At 39.9% G+C, this 25,732-nt stretch overlaps 1 protein-coding gene across 1 annotated transcript in view; it reads right to left on the reverse strand.

Annotated features, from left to right (window-relative positions):
* The window catches only part of Pez (protein tyrosine phosphatase non-receptor pez), a 297,962-nt gene extending 272,608 nt beyond the window's left edge, over window positions 1-25,354 (reverse strand). Inside the window, exon 1 of the mRNA XM_090370791.1 lies at window positions 25,308-25,354. The gene's annotated coding sequence lies outside the window, so the exon portion shown is untranslated. The remainder of the gene's footprint in view (window positions 1-25,307) is intronic.
* Window positions 25,355-25,732: the final 378 nt, after the last annotated feature.

The following is a 25,732-nucleotide window of genomic DNA, read 5'->3' on the forward strand; positions in this document are numbered from 1 at the left end:
ATCGAACATCTCCCTGCTACCTTCTGGGCGTAGGTAGGTTTTTTGATGTTAAGAGGTTTCACTGCTTTTCTTGCCTCCTGGTACGATATGTTTAGCTCTGCCTTCAGCCGTTGAATTTCTTTTTCTTCTTTCCACCTCTGGCATGCCCTTGAATAGGCCGGATGTTCTCCCTCACAGTTAATGCAGGTGGGTTTAGTGGCTGAACATGCTGTTGTTTCGTGGTCCTTTGCACCGCACCGGGCGCATGCAAGGACTCCACGGCAGGCCATTTGAGAATGTCCATACTTCTGACATTTAAAACACCGTAAAGGGTTCGGAATGTATGGACGTACTGGACAGTTGATGTATCCAGCTTTAATCTCATCAGGAGGTTTGGGAGAGTTAAAAGTCAGGATAACACTCCTGGTTTTAACAATTTTCCCATCCCTTCGCGCAGTGATTCTCTTGACGGCAGTAACTCCCTGTGGTTGTAATTCGGAGCAGATTTCCTCCTCGGTGACGTCGAGAAGGTCCCACTCCGAAATGACACCTCTCGATGAATTTAGTGTTCTGTGTGGTGTCACTGTTTTGGGTATACCTCCGATTGATGTTACTCGGAGTAGATGTTCAGACTGCCCGTCATTTTTTGTTTCAATCAAGAGGTCCCCAGAACGGAGCCTCTTAACTGACTTGGGTGTACCTGCTAACCCATCCAACCCTTTTTGTATAAAAAAGGGCGACATTTTACCAATCGGTGTTTCATTGGTGGAATGCATTATTAAGAACCTTGGGACAGGCCCTGATGGTAGTTCGGTTCGCTGCCTCTTTGTAGCAATAATGCTATCTGCCTCTCCGTCGTTATTTTCAGATAGGGACCGGGTTGGGGCCCCTGAAGGAATACGTTTATCAGGATTCATATAGTTTTTTTAATTGTTCAGTGCCCGGGCTCCCCACCCACCATGGAGCCCAAAGGGACGCCCACTACCCGGCATGCAATAAATGCGCTCGGGAGTGGGACGCCAGGGCTACCCAGACACTATACCCGCACCGCCGCCAGCCTGAATCCTGTCCCTCGGACCATGAGGGTAGGGGCGTGGCATTGACACGGTTGACCCTCGCAGGCGAACCTACTAGCCGATTGATCTTAGCCGGGCCTTCCAGGACCACCCGTCTTGTCGAAGCAGGGGCCAAAGTGGTGTATTGAAGCTGGGCCCCTCAACCACCAGGATCCCCCTTTCCGAATTTCCACGGGTCGCAGCGCACGGCAAACACGCCGGATTCCATTGATGTAAGCCCGGAACCTAGGCTGTGGGCGTTGGATCCCAGTGATGCTAGTCTGGAAGTCCAGCAGCGTCACTGGGAGGTCCCCTCACCACGTACAGGTGCCCACGTCGAGGGGATACTGATAAGGAGCAAAGTAAATATTTCCTTTTGATTTTCTCAGAGGTTTTGAATATGATATGGTCATTTTGTTTCATTTAAGGAATAGTTTATCCTCATGAAGTTTCATATAAATCAGAGATGACTTGACTGTGTTGTGGAGCTGCAGGAGATGTTTGGCAGGTTGTGTGTTGCAGTGGAGTTGTTTTATTCACATACATGACTATGCTATAGTGTGTTATAGCAAAGTTACAAGAGATCAACAAGTATTCCCCAGGGGCTCACATCTGGTGAGTATGGGCTTGGCACACACAGGGTCCTGAGCTGGATATCATTATTCTTCTCTTTCTTTGTGATTCCCCTCTATTTCTTACTCTTGTTCTCTCTCTCTCTCTCTCTCTCTCTCTCTCTCTCTCTCTCTCTCTCTCTCTCTCTCTCTCTCTGAGGTTAACTCAATTTTTTTTTTTTTTTGGTTGGTGCAGCAAAAGCCACAGGCTTCCTTGCACCATGTGGCCAACGATAATAATAATGATAATAATAAATGCAATGTAATTATGCTGAAATAGAGACCTACACTTTCACAGTTAGTCTAAAATGATGTGATGTAGGGCTCTAATAAAAAAAAAAAATCAAAAATGCACACCTATGTTGTTGTAAAAGAACTATTTATTTCACTTTAGTAAAATAACACTAGTTATCAAATAATTATAATAAATACCTCATTTATTTAATAAATATGCTGTTTCAGTTCCAACCTAAATGATGCCCTTTCCCACCTGCAATATGTCAACTCCACTCCCAGTCACTTTATCTAAAAGCATCTAAATTATCGGTTGCCTCAACCAGCACTCATTTGAACTGCCCTAATTATTTGCTCCATAGTTACTTTTGCACCAAAGGTAGTACCTGCACACTGATATTCCTTTCCAGAGACTTCCTAATCTGAAATTCTCCTCAGCCAGAAATCACACAGAACTTTCTGATGTCCTTTCTTTGAAACTTAATTTTCTCATTTTCTCATGAATGGTTTAAGCAAGGTCAATGCTGATGGGATTTTTTCTCTTGCTCAGATTACACCTACAATATGCCAATAGGTGTAGAACAGACAGTTGCAGAATAGATATGAGGAAATTTGTCTTTAGCCAGCAAGTTGATTGCTGGAACAAACTTCCATCTGTCGTGAAAGTTGATAACTTAAATAGATTCAAGTAAGAACTGGACAAAGTTTTGGAGGAAATGGGTAGGTGAAACAGGAAGTGTTTTTTTTTTTTTTTTTTTTTTGGTTGATAAGCTTGCTTTCTTGCATCATATGCCACTACTAATGCTAATGGTTGCTTAAATTGATTCAAACTATCTACTTAGATGGAAGTTTGTTCTGACAATTAATTACTTTCAGCCAGAAAATAATTAATTGTTGGAACAAATTTCCATTGGGGTGAAAATTTTTTCCCATTTATTCTTCAACCATTTTTTAAAATTTATGTCCCTATAATGTGTATAGCTTACCCAATCCATTTGAAGCCTTAAATACTTCAATCAGGTTGTCCTGCAGGTGCCTAGTTCCAGATGCTACAATTTGCAGAACTGTACTCTTTGGTAAGAGTACTATTTTGTGTCCATGGCTAATCTTGTTGCTCTTCTCTGCATTCACCTTATTCCAACAGATCCATACTCTTCCTAAAATGAAGCTTTCAGACCTGTATGCAGTACTCAATATGCAGCCTAACCACTGCCTTATACATTGTCACTACACCGTAATTATCTCCTTTTTACTGACAAAATTATTGTATATCATTGACAAAACCATTGAGCTGCCCTAGCAGCATGTCTGCACTGCTCAGAGAACTTCATGCCATATTGTATAATTACCCCCCAGGTCTTTTTCATTTGCCCCTACCTTGAGTATGGTACTACCCAATTGGTACTATCTCCTACCCTACCTTGAATATGGTACTACCCCCTACTCTACCTTGAATATGGTGCTATCCAATTGTTATTATTATTATTAGCCTTATGGTGCAAGGAAGCCTGAGGCTTTTTCTGCACTAGCCAAAAAAAAAAATTTCAGTTACCCCAGACAGAGACAGAGAGAGAAATAGAAGGGAATCACCAAGAAAGAGAAGAATGATGATATCCAGCTTAGGACCCTGGGTGTGCCAAGCCCATACTCACCAGATGTGAGCCCCTGGGGCTAGATATGTTATTCTGGGATTACTGCTACCTACATGCAGTAACTTGTATTTAGCAGTGTTAACCTGAATTACCTCATCTCAGCCCATCCAGTTTTTTCTAGGTCTTGATTCAGTAAAATACTCTGATTTCTGTCATTAAACAAATTGCTAACCTTTGTATTACCTTCAAATTTAGACTTTAACCTTTATATGCTTTCATCAATATTGGTAATAAATAAACAATAGGCCCTGCACTGAACCCTGAATTACTCCACTAATAACAGTAGTCCAAGGAGAGCAGTGCCCATTTATAACCACTCTTTGTCTTCTCCCAGTCCACTATCCCTTTATCCACAACAGTAAATTGTCACTAATGGCATGATGCTCCAATTTGTATAGCAGTCTTTTATATGAAACAGTAGCAAAAGCTGTACTGAAATCTGAGTATACAATATCAAAATTAATTTTGCATCCAGTTCTTTTGTTACCACAGCAACTAACCAGATTGGTTAGACAAGATCTCACCTTAACAAATCCATGCTGCAATTACCATATAACTGTCAAGTTATATGGCAAATGCAGCATGTTCCTGTTCACATTCCTGTGTTATTTCACTGACCATTGACTCCCTTGAATGGAAGTCAACTATACAGGTCTTTAATTACTCACTTTGCCTTTTAATCTCCTTTGTGAATAGAAAAGAGATTTCACATCTCCAGCCTGTAAGGCCATCTCATGATTCCATTCTCTCATAATTATAGTCAAAAGTTCTTACTTATTTTGCTGTTTTTTTTAATATAATGGAATGGATTGTTATTTGGTTTTTAGGAGCATTAGCAACTAAGGCCATATTGCTCCGGGAATATGCGGTGGTCATTGCCTTGACCTTTCCGCATCCGTATTTGGTGGTGACGGGCTCGAACCCCGGTCTAATCAAGAAGCGTGTGCTACGCACTGCTGCTCCTTCCCACCTGGCTACGGAGGCGCCAATGGAATGGATTCTATCAGCCCAAGGTGCCATGTTTACTTTTACCATTAAAAATTCTGTTATTACAAAATCATTTAGTTTCAGCTATGTATAATTTAGTATAATTCTGTTATCTCTGTCCCTGAAAACATCTTCACATGTGAATATGGATGCAAAATAATTATTCAATTTTTCAGCAGCCTGTATAACATCAACATAAGCAGAGAAATCTATCCTACTTTTCTTTGCATTTTTAACAAAACATTTCTCACTTTCCTTATCATGTCTAATGCCCTCAGTAATGTGACTGAAAGACTAGTAATGCTTCTGTTCCCCAATAATTTACAATCATCCATGAATTTTGATTCTCTACCCATAGTCTATTAGTTCATCTGACATTCATATCAGTCTGAACTTTAAACCAATATCTCTAAGTCTGCATAAATAGCTCAATTTTTACAACAATTACTTTCCTGAACAGTTCCCATTTGATTTGTTAACAAAACTGACCAGTCCTACTGAAAAGAATTTAAAAACTGTAATCACCTTTGAACAAACAAATTCTCTTCCCATTACCCTTGAAAATATTTATATCTTTAAATGAATCCCATATTAAAATACTATGCCCACTAGTAAATCTACAAATGTTCTGCTTCTAAGTGATTAACTAATCAAAAATTCTAATTAATATTTGAAAAGTTTAAACCCCCTATAATAAGACATTTTGATTTATTGGCCTACTCTTTGTCTGCATACTTATTCATTATATACAACACAGTCAACTGGCCTATAACATACTTCCACTCTCATTTTTGTTTTCCCAGTGATTATGTCACACCAGACTGATTCAACATTACAGTGGCAGGCAGCCCATGCAAACTGGGTGTATTGTTTCAGAATTTGAGTGCTTCATAACCATGAGCATAATTCCCCCCTCCTTTCTGCACATTTTGTACTCATATTCAAATTCTACACCAATTTCTGATGTTCCTATAATGTATAAATTTGATAACTTAACTAATACTTAAAATTCAAATTTATTTACTATACATTAGTGTATAAACAAGTATATGTTTGTGTTCTTGGTAACTATCACAGCCCACACAACTTCTTATCCCACGAGGACTCCTGTTAGGTTTGTAATTCCCCTCCTCTCCAACTTGCTTCTCAGACTACATGTCTGAATAGAATCAAAGATCAATTTGTATAGAGTGAACAGCTGTTTGAAAGGAAAGTAACACCAAGAGCAAAAGAGAAAACCCAGTTTCTCAGATACAGAGAAAGAAATATTTGTAATGTGCTTATTATGTCAAGAAAAATTAGAAGTCAGGGTAATCCCTAATAGAGAAATATAATCTTGCCTAGAAATCAGTGTCATTGAAGATAAGCATATGAAAAGAAGAATTCTCTTTGTGAAAGATAGACAGGACTAAGTTTAGAAGGACTGAAGTCAACTAGGTTATCTTTGCCCCACTGGAGAATTACCTGGAGATCAACATTTAAGTAATTGATAGTGGGTATTTGAGAAGTTGAAGGTGTTTGAGCAGGGTAAGTTTTCTCAACCTGGAAGGTGGAATGCAATGTGTTATTATCAGCAAAACTATGAATAGGATTTCTGGTGAATAGAAGAAGGTTATTAATATACAAGAGGAAAAGAGTGGGAGAAAGAACTAAATCTGGGGAACACCTGCATTGGTGGAGAAGTTTGAAAACAGAGAGCTTTCTATCATCGCCTGCAGCGCATCATCAGAGAGAAAACTGAATATCCAATTACAAAAATCAGTTAGCATAAGATAAGATGGAAGCTTATTTAGAAGACCTTTATGCCAAACATGATCAAAAGCCTTTGAAATGTCAAGTGTAACTACTTGAGTTTCATCAAATTTTTTCACTGAATTTGTCCATAGATGGGTAACTATGGACAAGGAATCCATACTGGCAATTGTTGATCAGAAGGAAGGTTTCTAGACAATTTAGGAGTTGGTGGTTAATCGATTTCTCCATTAATTTAGAAAGAGTAGAAATAAGTGCAATGGAATGATAACTAGATGGAAAGGATTTGTCACCCTTTTTAGAAACTGGCTGGATATTTGCAAATTTCCAACGAGAAGGGAAAACACCTTTGGAATAAGAAAGTGAAAAAAGGCAACACAGAACAGGAGTAAGCTCAGGAGCACAGGTTTTGAGAACAGGTGGAGGAATACCATCAGGACCTGGAGTCTTTCTTAGCATCAAGGTTGTTCAAATTTCTTCTGACATCCTTTTGACGGAAGACTACTGGAGGCATTGAATGGAGTGTACTGGGAATGATAGAAGGTGGTTTCCCAAAATCACCAATACATGAATTTGAAGAAAAGTAGGATGCTAGCAGGTCTGCTTTATCTTTAGCTGAAGTGGCAATAGAACCATCTCGTTTTGCAACTTATGCCCATCTATAGAATGCCCATTCTACAGATGGGCATAAGTTGCATCCAATAGCTTTGGCAATAGACCGGAATGCTTGACTAACATTTGCACAAGGAGCAAGTATTCTACTCTCAGCCTGCTTGAAATATAGTTTGGACTGATTAATAATTGCTTTACAATTATTGCGAGCTTTGGTGTAGGCAGAAAATAACTTCTTCTATTATAACTTCTTCTTCACTGCTTCTATTAGAATGAGCAGAAGCCTGAAAAACAAGATGCATGATATTTCAGAGACTGCTGGGAGCCATTGCGGTACAAGTAAACACATGGGTTGTGTTAGGGTAGCTAAGAATAGAAACAGGTGCAGGTATACTTGCGTGTACACCAATGCTAGGAGTTTAGTAAATAAATTTGATGAATTTGAGATATTGCTCAAAACATCAAAGGCAGATATTGTTGGGATATCAGAGACGTGGTGTCACACAGATATAAGGGATGCAGAACTGGAATTTAGGGAGTACAACGTCTACAGAAAGGATAGACAGGATAGGAAGGGGGGAGGGGTTATGCTATTAGTTAAGAAACACATAAAACCCAAGGAAGTGAAGCCAGTCGACATCGCTGGACAGTGCAGTGTTGAGTCAGTTTGGTGTGACATAAGCATTGGGAGATCAAAATTGAGAGTAGGAGTGTGCTATAGGCTAATGACTCTGATGAGTATAATAAGAAACTGTACAGGGAAATAGAGTGGGCCAGTAAATCAGAGTCTTATAATGGGAGATTTTAATTTCCCAGATATTGATTGGAATTTGGGGGCTGGTCACTCACACACTAGCAGGGCTTTTGTGGATTTATTGGATGATTGTTTTCTACATCAGCATGTTCGGGACGCAACTAGAGGGAGTAATACTCTTGATTTGATTATCAGCAGTGATTCTTCATGCATTAAGAATCTGCAGATAAATGAACCACTAGGTGGCAGTGATCACAGTGTGCTGAAGTGGGATTTACTCAAAGAGGTAACTACCATTAGGGGTAAAGGGAAGGGTTATTGCTTCCGTAAAGGTGACTACGATGGACTGAGACAGTATTTAAATTCTATACAGTGGGACCAACTGATGATGTTACCAACAGCAAATTCAAAATGGGAAGCATTCAAAGAATTAATCTTGGAAGTTACTAGGCTTTACATACCAAGTAAGAAATATTGTTCAAGGTTTAGGCCAAAATGGATATCAGATGAACTAATGAGGCATATGGCAGAGAAGAAAAATGCATGGGATACTTACAAATTAACACATGACACAGAAGCCTATGATAGATACAAGATGATATGCAACCAAGTTACAAAGGAGGTTAGGCAGGTGAAGGCAGATTACGAGAAATCCTTGGCAAGGGGTGCAAAGAAAAACAGCAAAGAGTTCTTTACTTATGTAAACTCTAGAAGGAAGGGGATGAATCAGATTGGTCCACTTGATATTGATGGGTCAACTGTTGATGATCCTGCTCAGGTAGCTAACAAACTAAATGAACATTTTGCATCGACATTCACACATGAGGAGTTATTCAGCGAGGGGAATGCCAGAGGTGTATTCAACTCTAGCAGTAAGCTACAGAATCATGAAATAACTGGGAGTAAAGTGGAGGAGAAACTGTTGAAGATAAACACAAGAAAGGCACCCGGGTTGGATGGGATCTATCCAGTTATATTAAAGGAGGCAGCAAAGGTAGTAAGCAAACCCTTAGCCATAATTATGAAAGCTTCCTTGGACTCAGGGGAGGTACCCATAGACTGGAGATGTGCAAATGTGACCCCAATTCACAAAGGAGGATCAAAGGCTGACACAAGTAATTATAGACCTGTGAGCTTAACTTCTGTTCCAGGAAAGTTAATGGAGGCACTGGTTAAAGAAGCACTGCAGGATCATTTAGACAAGACTTCAGTTATAGCTCGGACACAGCATGGTTTTGTTAAGGGGAAGTCTTGCCTGACCAATTTGATTGGATACTATGATGCAGTCACAAAAGAACTGGATGCAGGGAATAGCTTTGATATTATATACTTGGATCTTAGAAAGGCTTTTGATACTGTTGCATATGGAAGACTGCTACACAAATTGGAGCAGTGTGACATTGGAGGCAAATTGCTGCTATGGATAAAGGGGTGGTTGAGGGGGAGAAGACAGAGAGTGGTAATCAATGGACACTGCTCATCGTGGACTAATGTTATTATTGGAGTCCCTCAGGGCTCAGTGTTGGGTCCATTATTGTTTTCTGTATTTATAAATGATATTGATGATGGTATATCAAGCTTAATGTCCAAGTTTGCAGACGACACAAAGGTTGGTAGGGTTGTCAAGGACACTACTGACACTATGCTGCTGCAACAGGATCTGGAAAGGTTGAGCAGATGGGCTGAGAGGTGGCAAATGAAGTTTAACATTGACAAATGTAAAGTACTACACATGGGAAACAGCAACCCCAGAGCAATGTATCAACTCTGTGTTACTACTACACTGACAGTGGTAGAGAATGAAAGGAACTTGGGGGTGGTTGTGCAGGCAGATATGAAGTTCTCTGAGCAGTGCAGACGGGCTGCAAGAGTAGCTCATGGAGTATTGTCAATAATATACAGGAATTTTTTCAGCAGGGATAAGGAGGTGATTATTCCCTTGTATAAGGCAATGGTCAGGCCACACCTGGAGTACTGTATACAGGTCTGGAGGCCTCATTTGAACAAGGATGTAGAGCTGCTGGAACGAGTACAGAGAAGGGCAACAAGATTAGTGAATGGAACAAAGGGGTGCTCTTACTAAGAAAGGCTTAAGTTTTGCAAATTACAGTGTCTGGAGACTAGGCACCAGCGAGGTGATCTGATAGAGGTGTATAAAGCCTTGAATGGTTTGAGCATGCTCAATGCTGATGGGATTCTTCCTCTAGCTCAGAATAATCACCTGAGAGGGCATAAATTGAAATTGAGGAAAGACAGATGTAGGATAGACGTGCGGAATTTGCCTTTAGCCAGTGGGTGGTTGGTTGGTGGAACAGACTTCCATCCCTTGTAGTGGAGGTTGATAGCCTAAATAAGTTTAAGGCTCAGCTGGACAGGTATTATGAACGAACAGAGGGGTGAAGTGGAAGTGGGTTTTTTTTTTTTTTTTTTTTGGCTGATGCTGCATAAGCTTGCTTTCTTGCATCAAATGCCTCTACTAATGCTAATGCTAATAAAGCCAGAGATATGGATACAAGCCAATTCTGATATGCAACATTCTTATCTTGAACATCCTTAGCACATTTATTGGAAAACCAAGGTTTAGATAAAAGATGAGATTTTAAGATGGAGTGGAGAATAAGGGATTTCATACTTACAGGAATAATTTCACTGACACAATCTGAGCACTGACATCAGAAGATTTCAAACAGATCCAACCAAGGAAAAGAAGAGAAGAAATCTCGCAGATCATCCCATTTTGCATTCTTGTAATGCCAAGAGAGAAAGGCTCCACTGGAGAAGAGACCATCACCAAGTTGCAATCTGAGGTACCTAGAGGACCACTCACCTTGACCGTGCACTTAGAAGGGTTGTTTGTGAGAAAAAGATCAAGGTATTGGCTGCATGGTTAGGATTGTCTGGTATTCTGGTAAGTTAATGAACAATCTATGCGAGGTCATTAGTAATTGCAAAAGCCTCAGCATCCCAACCAGCCGGGTCCGTGTGACTAGAAAACGGAAGCCATTGGAGTTGTGAACATTAAAATCACCAAGAAAAATTACCTCACTGTTAGGAAAGTTGGACTGAAGAAAGTGGTTTCAAAGAGAGGAAGTAAAGGAGTTCCAAGTGATTAGTGGAGTTTGGAGAATGATAGAGGCAACAAATGAATTTAGCAGAATGTGGTAGAGAAATTTAATTAAAGCCAAAGAAGGTGGAAAACAGGAGATTCCAAATTACTAAGTCTCTGAAAGGAAATATCAGAGCAGACATGCATAAGTACCACCTCTGAAGCAAAATGAATCATACAGCAAATAATTTGGACAACTGAGATGGGCAGTGGTTGAACAACTGATAATTGGAATTCTGTCAGAAAGAGTACATGGGGTTTGGCAAACTGTATGTGGAAATGGATATCACTGAGATTGAAACTGAGACCACGTATATTTGTGAAATGAACAATGAAGTATCTGGGAGGTTTAAATCTTTTTACAGATGAGTTTCTTCTATTAGTTTGACAATTAATGATATATTCAGTAGTAAGAAAAGGTGGGAATGGTACATGATGTATGAAGTAATGAAATTCTTGGATATAGCATACATATGGCAAGAATGTACCCAGCTCCTTAACATAACATGGTCTCGGCAATGCCCCCTCTCCATCCACACACTACGTAACTCTCTCCAGTCACTATTTGGCAGAGTACAGGCAGCAAAATTATACACTAGCTGATCTGGATTAATTTAATTTGATTTAGGTTTTTATGGTGCAAAGGCAACTTATGCCATGATGTGAAAAGCCTAGCTGATCTGAAAGACCTCTACAGAGTTGCCAACAGGTTCAGTCCAGTGGACTATCTAGCTCCCAGTCTGCGAACACCATTTTAGAGTTGGCCCTTCAAAATGTAAGGAACATTGGATCTCACCAGGATGTCCATCATAACCTCAAAAGACATCAATCATACTGCCACGATGGAAGAGATGGGGTGTTGCCGGAGATGTTCTTGGAAGACTAAACATGGGTTCAACACCTTTAAGCCTCCAATAAGCAAAGAGGTGGTATTGCACCAGATTATGAGAGTCATTTACCACCTAGTATTGCCTGGAAATACAGAGGGGGGTGGTAGCATTCCTCAGTATGGTGTGGGCACCACACCTCAACCTTTGCTTACATAGGTTTGCACATGAAGGTTATATCCAAGGTTACTAACAGCCCCACACCATCATGAAGGTGCAAGTAGAGGATTTGGCTGTCACAGACCAATAATACTCTGCCGAAATTAGGTTTTTTTTTTTTTTTTTTTATGAGAACCCCAAACACGAGAGGTATTATAACCTATAGTACTTAGTACCGTGCTTGGGTTGGAGGTTGAGAAGACGAAAGAAGATATTTGTTGATATTGGACTTGAACTTCTTTAGATTGTAATTTTCAGGAAATACGTATGAAGGAAGGTTGTTCCAGAAAACGGCAGTTGAATGAATAAATGAGAAAGATGAAAAGTTGGTTCTGTGGGTTTGAAGTTGGACAGTAAATGGATGTTGGCTGGTGGCGGCACGTGTTCGGACTGTTTTGAAAGAGAGAGCGGGAATTATAGAAGCCAATTCAGAAGAACAGTGCCCATGGAAGTATCTGTAGAAGAGGCATGCAGCAGAAACAGTGCGTCTATGAGAAAGCGAGTGGAGAGACTCTGTTAGAGATGAATCATTAATTAACCTAACTGCCCTCTTCTGAATGGAATCAAGAAGCCTGAGAGAGGTTTTGGGGGCACCACCCCAGATGTGGGAACAATATTCCATGGCAGGGCGGATTTGCAATTTATACAGAGTGAGTAGCTAATTGGGAGAAAAGTAACGCCGAGAGCGAAAGAGAAAACCAAGTTTTTTAGATGCAGAGGAAGCAATATTTGTAATGTGCTTGTGCCAAGAGAGATTAGAAGTCAGGGTAATCCCCAAAAGAGATATATCATTTTGCCTAGAAATCGGAGTGTCACTAAAGATAAGCATAGGAGCAGAAGAATCCTTTTTGCGAGATATAAGACAAGATTGAGTTTTAGAAGGGTTGAAATCAACTAAGTTGTCTTTGCCCCACTGGAGAATTACCTGAAGATCGGCATTTAAGGAATTGGCAGCAGATTTTCGAGAACTTGAAGCTGATTGAGCTGGACAAGGTTTCTCAAAATGGAAAGTTGAATGCAATGTGCTATCATCGGCAAAACTATGGATAGGATTTCCAGTCAATGGAAGAAGGTCATTGATATACAAGAGGAAAAGAGTGGGGGGAAAGAACTGAACCTTGGGGGACACCGGCATTAGTGGAGAAGTTAGAAGACAGAGAGCCATCTACCACACCCTCAGCGAGCGATCAGAGAGAAAACTGGATAACCAATTACTAAAAACAGTTGGCAAACCATAAGATGGAAGCTTGTTTAGAAGACCTTTATGCCAAACACGATCAAAAGCCTTTGAGATGTCAAGAGCAACTACTTGTGTTTCACCGAACCTTTCCATTGAATTAGTCCATAAATGGGTAACATAAGCCAGAATATCACCAGTGGATCGACACTGACGGAATCCATACTGGCGATCGTTGATCAGACGGAAGGTTTCTAGGTAGTTTAAGAGTTGGCGGTTAATTGATTTCTCCATTACTTTAGAAAGAGTAGAAGTAATTGCAATGGGACGATAATTGGATGGGAGGGATTTGTCACCCTTTTTAGGAACTCGCTGGATATGAGCAAATTTCCAAGCAGAAGGAAAAAAACCTTTGGAATAAGAAAGTGAAAAAAGGCGGCAAAGAATAGGAGTAAGTTCAGGAGCACAGGTTTTGAGAACAAGTGGAGAAATACCATCAGGACCTGGAGCTTTCTTAGCATCAAGATTCATCAAAATCCTTCTGATATCCTTTTGACGGAAGACCACAGGAGGCATTGAATGGAGCGTGTTAGGAATGGTGGGAGGTGTTTTACCAAGATCATTAATACATGAGCTCAAAGAAAAATGGGATGCTAGCAGGTCAGCTTTATCCTTGGCTGAAGTGACAACAGAACCATCTGGTTTGGACAGAGGTGGGAGCAGAGATGGGCAAAAGTTGCGGCCAACAGCTTTGGCAAGAGACCAGAATGCTCGGCTACCATTAGGGCAAGAAGCTAGTTTTCTACTCTTAGCCTGTTCAAACTCTAGTTTGGACTGATTAATAACTGCTTTACAATTGTTGCGAGCTTTGGTGTAGGCAGAAAATGAAACTGAAGAATTAGAAACAAGCCAATTACGATATGCAACGTTCTTCTCTTGGACAGCCTTAGCACATTTATTGGAAAACCAAGGTTTAGATAAAGGACGAGATTTTAAAGTGGAGTGTGGGATAAAGGATTCCATTCCTGCAAGAATAATTTCACTGACACGATCTGAGCAAACGTTGACATCAGAAGTTTTGAAACAGTAATCAGACCAAGGAAAAGAAGAAAAGAAGTCTCGCAGGTCATCCCATTTTGAATTCTTGTAATGCCAAACAATACGAGGTTGGGAATAGCCATGAGATAAAGGTTCCATTGGAGAAGAGGCAATCACCAAGTTGTGATCTGAAGTGCCTAAAGGACCTCTCACTTCAACCTTGTACTTAGAAGGGTTGTTTGTGAGAAAAAGATCAAGCGTATTGGCTGTATGATTAGGATTGTCTGGTATTCTTGTAGGTAAATGAACAATCTGTGCTAGGTCATTAGTAATTGCAAAAGCCTCAGCATCTCGACCTGCTGGGTCGGTGTGACTAGAAAATGGAAGCCAGCTGGAGTTGTGAATGTTAAAATCACGAAGGAAAATTACCTCACTGTTAGGAAAGTTGGACTGGAGAAAGTCAAGTTGCAAAGAGAGGAAGTCAAAGAGCTCCAAGTGATTAGTGGAGTTGGGAGAACGGTAGAGACAACAGATGAATTTTACACAATGAGGTAGAGAGATTTTAAGCCAGAGAAGATCAAAGAGAGGAGATTCCAAATTGCCAAGTCTCTGACAGGGAATATCAGAACGGACATATGCACAAGTACCACCTTTGAGGCGAAAGGAATCATACAGCAAATAATTTGGACATCTGAGATGAGCAGTAGTTGAATCAACTGATAACTGAGATTCAGTCAGAAAAAGTACATGGGGTTTGGAAGACTGCAAGTGGAAATGGACTTCGTTGAGATTAGAATTGAGACCACGTATATTTGTGAAAGGAATATATTTGTGAAAAGGTACACTTGACTTGTGTGTCACCCATATATCAGTTCCATCAGTGTTTTGGACTCCCAGATAGCAAGTTCAGCTTGACGTACCTGAGAGAATGTCTGTAACAGACTCAACGTATGCTGCTACTACTACTAATGGTTCATCTTCAATTACCAACTTGATAACAAAATAGTGCAAATTAGAAAAAAGAAAAGAAAACATGAGATAAAGTTGAGATACATGCTCGGGCAATTGTACTGGCTTTTACTTGAGAGTTTTTGAGAATGCTTAAGCATGTATGGCCTCCTTAACAGCCACTGCTTCAACAATCAGTCAAGGAGTGTAATGGAAAATAACAAAGCATTAAAAGTGCTCGAGTGGGCACCATCTCTCTCTCTCTCTGGTACTGGACATAACCAGTCTTTCCCATCTGCTAGTGAGAGTGCATTTAAAAATAATGGGATTCTGGGAATTTTGTTGAGACAAACCTAATCACTATAAAGCTTCATATGTTTGGAGCAGCTTACTAAAAGAAAGTTATTGCATAGACAATAGTGTTTTGGTCATTTATTCGCATCCAAAATTATGAATTTTTGTGTTAACTGCAAATGAACAGTTAACTGCAAATGAATAAAGTTTTTAATGGAAGAATGCCATATCTGATGTTCTTCCATTAAAAACTTCTACTGTTTGCTGCGAGAGAGAGGGAGATAGAGAGCTAATGGGTCATTTCATGTCAAGTGGGCCTTGGGGCCCTAGCTCGACCATCTTCAATTTTGCTGAAACTTGGTGGGGATGTTTAGCATTAGCAGAGGCATATGATGCAAGAAAGCAAGCTTATTCAGCATCGCCAAAAAAAAAAAAAAAAAAAAAAAAAAACAACCACTACTCCCATTTCAGACCTCCGTTCGTTCGAAATACCTGTCCAGCTGAGCCTTAAATTTATTTAGGCTATCAACTTCAACAACAGACGATGGGAGTCTATTCCACAAACCAACTGCCCGCTGGCTAAAGGCAAATTTCCGCACATCTATCCGACATCCGTCCTTCCTCAATTTGAATTTATGCCCTCTCAGGTGATTATTCTGAGCAAGAGGAAGAATCCCATTGGCATTGAGCATGCTCAAGCCATTCAAAGCCTTATACACCTCTATCAGATCACCTCGCCGATGCCTAGTCTCCAGGCTCTGTAATTTGCAAAACTTGAGCCTTTCTTCGTAAGAGCAACCCTTTGTTCCATTCACCAATCTTGTTGCCCTTCTCTGTACTCGTTCCAGCAGCTCTACATCCTTCCTCAAATGAGGCCTCCAGACCTGTATACAGTACTCAAGGTGTGGCCTGACCAATGCCTTATACAAGGGAATAATCACATCCCTGTCCCTGCTTGAAAAATTCCTGTATATCATTGACAAGACACCATGAGCAGCTACTCTTGCAGCTCGTCTGCACTGCTCAGAGAACTTCATATCTGCCTGCACAATTACTCCCAGGTCCTTTTCATTCTCTACCACTGTCAGCGTAGTACCACAGAGTTGATACGTTGATCTGGGGTTACTGTTTCCCATATGTAGTACTTTACATTTGTCAATGTTAAACTTCATTTGCCACCTCTCAGCCCATCTGCTCAACCTTTCCAGATCCTGTGCAGCATAGTATCAGTAGTGTCCTTAACAACCCTGCCAACCTTGGTATCATCTGCAAACTTGGACATTAAGCCTGATACACCATCATCAATATCATTTATAAATACAGAAAACAACAATGGACCCAACACTGAACCCTGAGGAACTCCACTAATAACATTAGTCCACGTTGAGCAGTGTCCATTGATTACCACTCTCTGTCTTCTGCCACTCAACCATCCCTTTATCCATAGCAGCAATTTGCCTCCAATGCCACACTTCTCCAATTTGTGCAGCAGTCTTCCATGCGCAACAGTATCAAAAGCCTTTCTAAGATCCAAATATATAATATCAAAGTTATTCCCTGCATCCAGTTCTTTTGTGACTACATCATAGTATCCAATCAAATTGGTCAAACAAGACCTGCCTTTAACAAAACTATGCTGTGTCTGAGCTATAACTGAATTCTTGTCCAGATGATCCTGCAGTGCTTCTTTAACCAGTGCCTCCATTAATTTTCCTGGAACCGAAGTTAAACTAACAGGTCTATAATTACTTGTGTCAGCCTTTGATCCTCCTTTGTGAATTGGGGTTACATCTGCACATCTCCAGTCCATGGGTACCTCCCCTGAGTCCAAAGAAGCTCTCATAATTATGGCTAGGGGTTTGCTTACTTCCTTTGCTGCCTCCTTTAATATAACTGGATAGATCCCATCCACCCCGAGTGCCTTTTTTATGTTTATCCTCAACAATTTCTCCTCCACTTTCCTCTCAGTTATTAGAAAATAATCTAGCCCACTGCCAATGTTTACTTCACCTACGACATTCCCCTTCCTGAATAACTCCTCATGTGTGAATGTAGATGCAAAATACTCATTTAGATTGTTTGCCACCTGAGCTGGATCCTCAACTGTTGAACCATCAACATCCAGTGGACCAATCTGATTCATCCCTTTCCTTCTTGAGTTTAAATAGGTAAAGAACTCTTTTAGCATTAGCATTAGCATTAGTAGAGGCATTTGATGCAAGAAAGCAAGCTTATGCAGCATCAGCCAAAAAAAAAAAAAAAAAAAAAAAAGTAACATAAATAAATAAAAATAACCACTTCCACTTCACCCCTCTGTTCGTTCGAAATACCTGTCCAGCTGAGCCTTAAATTTATTTAGGCTATCAACTTCCACGACAAGGGATGGAAGTCTGTTCCACCCACCAACCACCCGCTGGCTAAAGGCAAATTTCCGCACATCTATCCTACATCTGTCTTTCCTCAATTTGAATTTATGCCCTCTCAGGTGATTTTTCTGAGCTAGAGGAAGAATCCCATCAGCATTGAGCATGCTCAAACCATTCAAGGCTTTGTACACCTCTATCAGATCACCCCGCTGGTGCCTAGTTTCCAGACACTGTAATTTGCAAAACTTAAGCCTTTCTTCGTAAGAGAACCCCTTTGTCCCATTCACCAATCTAGTTGCCCTTCTCTGTACTCGTTCCAGCAGCTCTACATCCTTCCTGAAATGAGGCCTCCAGGCCTGTATACAGTACTCTAGGTGTGGCCTGACCATTGCCTTATACAAGGGAATAATCACCTCCTTATTCCTGCTAGAAAAATTCCTATATATCATTGACAATACACCATGAGCTACTCTTGCAGCTCGTCTGCACTGCTCAGAGAACTTCATATCTGCCTGCACCACCACCCCCAGGTCCCTTTCATTCTCTACCACTGTCAGTGTAGTACCACAGAGTTGATACGTTGCTCTGGGGTTGCTGTTTCCCATATGTAGTACTTTACATTTGTCAATGTTAAACTTCATTTGCCACCTCGAAGCCCATCTGCTCAACCTTTCCAAATCCTGTTGCAGCAGCATAGTGTCAGTAGTGTCCTTGACAACCCTGCCAACCTTCGTATCGTCTGCAAACTTGGACATTAAGCCTGATATACCATCATCAATATCATTTATAAAAACAGAAAACAATAAAGGCCCCAATACTGAACCCTGAGGGACTCCACTAATAACATTAGTCCACGATGAGCAGTGTCCATTGATTACCACTCTGTCTTCTCCCCCTCAACCACCCCTTTATCCATAGCAGCAACTTGCCTCCAATGCCACACTGCTCCAATTTGTGCAGCAGTCTTCCATGTGCAACAGTATCAAAAGCCTTTCTAAGATCCAAGTATATAATATCAAAGTTATTCCCTGCATCCAGTTCTTTTGTGACTGCATCATAGTATCCAATCAAATTGGTCAGGCAAGACTTCCCCTTAACAAAACCATGCTGTGTCCTAGCTATAACTGAAGTCTTGTCTAGATGATCCTGCAGTGCTTCTTTCACCAGTGCCTCCATTAATTTTCCGGGAACAGAAGTTAAACTCACAGGTCTATAATTACTTGTATCAGCCTTTGATCCCCCTTTGTGAATTGGGGTCACATTTGCACATCTCCAGTCAATGGGTACCTCCCCTGAGTCCAAGGAAGCTCTCATAATTATGGCTAAGGGTTTGCTTACCTCCTTTGCTGCCTCCTTTAATATAACTGGATAGATCCCATCCACCCCAGGTGCCTTTCTTGTGTTTATCTTCAACAATTTCTCCTCCACTTTGCTCTCAGTTATTACAAGATTCTCTAGCTTACTGCTAGAGTTGATTACACCTCTGGCATTCCCCTCGCTGAATAACTCCTCATGTGTGAATGTCGATGCAAAATATTCATTTAGTTTGTTAGCTACCCGAGCAGGGTCATCAACAGTTGACCCATCGATCTCAAGTGGACCAATCTGATTCATCCCCTTCCTTCTAGAGTTTACATAAGTAAAGAACTCTTTGCTGTTTTTCTTCGCATCCCTTGCCAAGGATCTCTCGTAATCTGCCTTCGCCTGCCTAACCTCCTTTGTAACTTGGTTACAGATCAACTTGTATCTATCATAGGCGTCCGTGTCACGTGTTAATTTGTATGTATCCCATGCATTTTTCTTCTCTGCCATATGCCTCATTAGTTCATCTGACAACCATTTAGGCCTAAACCTTGAACAATATTTCTTAGTTGGTATGTAAAGCCTAGTAGCTTCCACGATAAGTTCTTTGAATGCTTCCCATTTTGAATTTGCTGTTGGCAATATCATCAGTTGATCTCACTGTATAGAATTTAAATACTGTCTCAGTCCATTGTAGTCGCCTTTACGAAAGCAATACCCCTTCCCTTTACCCCTAATGGTAGTTACCTCTTTGAGTAACTCCCACTTCAGCACACTGTGATCACTGCCACCAAGTGGTTCATTTATCTGCAGATTCTTAATGCATGAAGAATCACTACTGATAATCAAATCAGAGTATTACTCCCTCTAGTTGCCTCCCGAACATGCTGATGTAGAAAACAATCATCCAATAAATCCACAAAAGCCTTGCTACTGTGTGAGTGACCAGCCCCCAAATTCCAATCAATATCTGGGAAATTAAAATCTCCCATTATAAGACTCTCTGATTTACTGGCCCACTATTTCTCCGAACAGTTTCTTATTATACTCATCAGAGTCATTAGGCCTATAGCACACTCCTACTCTCAATTTTGATCTCCCAATGCTTATGTCACACCAAACTGACTCGACACTGCACTGTCCAGCGATGTCGACTGGCTTCACTTCCTTGGATTTTATGTGTTTTATGTGTTTTTTGTTTTTCTTTGCATCCTTTGCCAAGGATTTCTCATAATCTGCCTTTGCCTGCCTAATCTCCTTTGTGACTTGGTTACAGACCAACTTATATCTATCACAGGCTTCCATGTCACCCATTAATTTGTATGTATCCCATGCATTTTTCTTCTCTGCCATATGTCTCATTAGTTCATCTGACAACCATTTAGGCCTGAACCTTGAACAATATTTCTTGGTTGGTATGTAAAGCCTGGTAGCTTCCAAGATTAGTTCCTTGAATGCTTCCCATTTTGAATTTGCTGTTGGTAACATCATCAGTTGGTCTCACTGTATAGAATTTAAATACTGTCTCAGACCATCATAGTCGCCTTTACGAAAGCAAAAACCCTTCCCTTTACCTCTGATGGTAGTTACCTCCTTGAGTAAATCCCACTTCAGCACACTGTGATCACTGCCACCCAGTGGTTCCTTTATCTGCAGATTCCTAATGCATGAAGAATCACTACTGATAATCAGATCAAGAGTATTACTCCCTCTAGTTGCCTCCCGAACATGCTGGTGTAGAAAACAATCATCCGATAAATCCACAAAAGCCCTGCTGGTGTGTGTGAGTGACCAACCCACAAATTCCAGTCAATATCTGGGAAATTAAAATCTCCCATTATAAGACTCTCTGATTTACTGGCCCATTCTATTTCCCTGTACAGTATCTTATTATACTCATCAGAGTCATTAGGCCTATAGCACACTCCTACTCTCAATTTTGATTTACCTATGCTTATGTCACACCAAACTGACTCGACACTGCCCTGTCCATCAATGTCGACTGGCTTCACTTCCTTGGATTTTATGTGTTTTTTAACTAATAGCATAACCCCTCCTCCCCTCCTGTCCTTTCTATCCTTTCTATACACATTGTACTCCCCAAATTCCAGTTCTGCATTCCTTATATCTGTGTGACACCACGTCCCTGATATCCCAACAATATCTGCCTTTAATGTTTTGAGCAATACTTCAAATTCATCAAATTTATTTACTAAACTCCTAGCATTGGTGTACACACAAGTATGCATGCACCTTTTTCTATTCTTAGCTACCCTAACACAACCCATGTGTTTACTTGTATCACAATGACTTCCAGCAGTTTCTGAAATATCCTGCATCTTGTTTTTCAGGCTTCTGCTCATTCCAATAGAAGCAGTGCAAGAATCTCTTTCACCTCTGCCAGTGGCTACTGTTAATCCATTAGTCTTTGTCTCTCCCCAAGCTAGCAGTTTTCCGACCCACCTAACACTGCCTCGATAGCATCAGCAAATATTCTTGCACCCTTTCTATTTAAGTGTATCCCATCCCTGTAGAAGCAATCTCTCCTGTTAACAAGTACATTCCAGGCTGAAAAAAATTCTACCCCTTGAGCCTTGCACAATCTTTCCAGGGCCGAATTGATCGACAAGGCTCTCATCATATACTCCCTCCTATCGTGTGTGGGCAGAATTGCAGACACTTTCAAATTCAACCCTACTTCACGGCTTTTTTTCAACAGTGACCTGTACTTGTTAAGTAATTCCGCTGGTCTCCTACTCTTAACGTTTAAACAGGTTTCAAATGAAGCTGTGCAAAATTTCAGTTCAATAGTATGCTTGAGCACCAGCCCCTTTATTTGTTGAGGTCACTTGTGTTATGCAGAAGAAATCACAAAAAATTTTCAAAGTTTTAAGTGTTACTGTTGCATAATGGTGAGAGGTAGTGCTCTGAAACTTGGTACACCTAGTTAACTTTTGGCAGAGAATGCAAAACGTTTGGTGTCCAGGCTCAAAAACCTCCACATTTTTTACAATGTGATCTAAAACTGGCACCAAAAATTTGTTGCAACAAATTTAAGCAAGACTTTTCAAAGTCATAACTTTGAAATAAAAACCTTTGGTGTCTTCTTCTCCTTTGGACATTCCACTAACCAACTGCATAAATTCAGCCTAACTAAATATCAGTTCTTATACTTGTTTTCTGGCTGAGAAATTTTCCTTCAAAGATTGACTCAAAATTTGAAAGTCAAATTTGACCTATTTTAAGGGGCAAATATTAAGGTGTTTTATCTTCATTACGAACAGTTTATTTTGTTCTTCTATTTTTTATTGATTGGCTGTAATAAAGTTAATTAAGTTTTCATTGCTTGCAGAAACGTCCGTTTATTAGTCAGCACGAAAGCCATGGAATCAGAAGATTTTGCTAGACTCAAGCTCAGCTGGACTCGTGCACCACCAGTCATATCAATTCGGCCATGTAGAGATTGTGCAAGGCTCAAGGGGTAGAATTTTTCTCAGCTTGGTCTGTGCTTGTTAACAGGAGGGACTGCTTCTACAGAGACTGGATAAATTTATATAGAAAGGGTGCAAGAATATTTGCTGATGCAATCTAGGCAGAGTTAGGTGGATAGGAAAACTGATAGCTTAGGAGATACATGGACTAATAGATTAACAGTAGCCGCTGGCAGAGGGGAAAGTGATTCTTGCACTGCTCCTACTGAAATGCAATTGAGCAGCAGCCTAAAAAGCAAGGCAATTGGGATTTCCAGGACTGCTGGGATTCATAGTGGAACAAGTAAATACATGGGCAGTGTTACAGTGACTAAGAGTAAAAACAGGTGCATGTATACTTGTGTGTACACCAATGCTAGGAGTATAGTTAATAAATTTGATGAGCTTGAAGTGCTGGTCAAGACATCAAAGGCAGATACTGTTGGGATATCAGAGATGTGGTGTCATACAGACATAAGCAGTGCAGAATTGGAATTTGGGGAGTACAATGTGCACAGAAAGGATAGACAGGGCAGGAAGGGAGGAGTGGTTATGCTGTTAGTTAAGAAACAAAATCTAAGGAAGTGCATCCAATTTATGTTGGTGGACAATGCAATGTTGAGTCTGTTTGGTGTGACAAACACTGGGAAAGGAAAAATGAGAGTAGGTGTGTGTTATAGGCCTAATGAATCTGATGAGTATAATGAGCAATTGTGCAGAGAAATACAGTGGGCTAGCATAACAGTGTGTCTTATAATGGGGGATTTTAATTTCTCAGAGATTGACTGGAAATTGTGGGTTGGTCACTCACACACTAGCAAGGATTTTTTGGATTTACTGGATGATTGTTTTCTGTAGCAGCATGTTCGGGAGACAACTAGAGGGAGTAATACTCTTGATCTGATTATCAGTAGTGATTCTTCATGCATTAAGAATCTGTAGATAAAGGAACCACTACGTGGCAGTGATCACAGTGTGCTGAAGTGGGATTTACTCAAAGAGGTAACTACCATCAGGGTTAAAGGGAAGGGTTTCTGCTTTGATAAAGGTGACTACGGTGGTCAGAGAGTGTATTTAAATTCTATATGGTGGGACAAACTGATGATGTTACCAAATTCAAAATGGGAAGCATTCAAAGAAATAATCTTGGAAGCTACTAGGCTATTCATACCAACTAAGAAATACTGTCAACATTTAGGGCTAAATGGATGTCAGATGAACTAATTGGACATGTGGCAGAGAAGAAAAATGCAAGGGATACATATAAATTAAAGGTGACACGGTAGCCTATGATAGATATAAGCTGGTCTGTAACCAAGTCACAAAGGAGGTTAGGCAGGCAAAGGCAGGTTACGAGAAATCTTTGGCAAAGGATGCAAAGAAAAACAGCAAAGAGTTCTTTCCTTATGTAAACTCTCGAAGGAAGGGGATGAATCAGATTGGTTCACTTGATATCGATGTTTCAACCGTTGATGATCCTGCTCAGGTAGCTAACAAACTAAATGAATATTTTGCATCTACATTCACGCATGGGGAGTTATTCAGGGAGGGGAATGCCAGTGGTTTTTTAAACTCTTGCAGTAAGCTAGATAAACTTGTAATAACTGAGAGTAAAGTAGAGGAGAAATTATTGAAGATAAACATAAGAAAGGCACCTGGGGTGGATGGAATCTATCCAGTTATATTAAAGGAGGCAGCAAGGGAAGTAAGCAAACTGTTAGCTATAATTATGAGCTTCCTTGGCCTGCGAGGTAATTATGAATTGAGATCCAAATGTTGGATGTAGCATCAAGATATGGCAAATTTTATAAGATGGGATTCAATGCTACAAAGACTTATTTGAGGCTTATTTGCCTAAACTGTTAGATATACAGTTCATAATTTAGGACCTTTCCTTGTATGGCACACAGGCACTTAAGATTTAGTAAAATGAATGAATTATTGGCATATAAATTACACTTTTTTCTTTTTTTATAAGAGGTCTTTAGGTTTTAATAGTAAGTGTTAAAACACAATCTGGAGCCAAATAGATCCAAAATTATATTTAAAAAAATTGGTTTCTTTCAAGCGAATGACTACTACCTATATTTTGTGGTGACTTGGATTCTGAATTTTAAATGTGGTTAACAGTTAACGAAAGTTTGGAGTCTTCCCCCTACCAGACATTGGGGCTCCATATTTGCAGTGCCAAACTGCACTATACAGTGCTCAGACATATTCCTTGAGCCAGAAAATATATGAGAATTATATGAACTTTACTAAAAAGAACTAGTATAAGTTAGTATGGAATATCAAGCCTAAGGCTATAAACCATATTAACCTGTCCCAGAAGTTAGTAATGGTAACAAACTGAAACAATTCAACAACAGTTTTCCAGCTGATATGTCTCCAACATATGCCAAATAATGTATTTTGTGCATAATAATATGTCCCCAACCAAGGAAATGATATATTATTTCATGTAGAACATATCAACTGATTAGTGTGCACTATAAACACAGAACTTGTTCTGACTGAGAAATAGAAGTTATTATATGACACTTTCCTAGAATTTCTAGTGTCTAATGGATATATTACAATGCTTGAATATGCTTCTAGTTCGTATTTGGCAGTGCTTACACATAGCAATCTGTTCTGTTTTAGTTTTCAATTAGGTAAATCCACTTTACGAAATTAATACTTATACTGCTAATAATACGCCTGTCTTATAAAACTTATTTTATACTTTTCGATATCATGGTATGTCCACTATTTTAAACAGAAACTTTTCTTTTGTTGACATCTAAAATTAATATAAATGTTCTTTGAATCTTTTCAGTTAAAACTTAAACAAATAACAAGAAGTCGAGTTTAAAATATTCGTGACATCATTAGAACTGTTTACACAGATGACTAACAAATTTCAGTAAGTAAACATTACATACCAAACTCAAAATCCTGTAATTACAAAACTGAGGTTTATTATTTATATTATTATTAAAAGATAGCTAAGTTTTAGTGGCAATCAACTTTGAATTATTAACGTTTAAAACACTGTACACTGCAATTCTAGATACAAATAATAAAGTATGCATTTTATCGGAAATCACTCAGACACCTCGAATCATGCCCTAAACACATTATTCAAAGCTTAATTCATTGAAAACCCAGACTCACAGTGCTGCCACGAAGGAGTTGCAGCGGCCATTTGAAGTCTCAATAATATTTGATATTTCTCTAACTAAACACCACAACTGGATGAATAAATGTTATTGATATACAGTTCGAGAAACAGAAACATAAATTATAGCCCACAACCTGAATTATAGGATAAGCAGTTAATATTTTATATACAATCCAGAAACTACAA

Source organism: Mastigoproctus giganteus, chromosome 3, assembly GCF_048544385.1.
Source record: "Mastigoproctus giganteus isolate SK-2022 chromosome 3, ASM4854438v1, whole genome shotgun sequence".
Classification (NCBI taxonomy): domain Eukaryota; kingdom Metazoa; phylum Arthropoda; class Arachnida; order Uropygi; family Thelyphonidae; genus Mastigoproctus; species Mastigoproctus giganteus.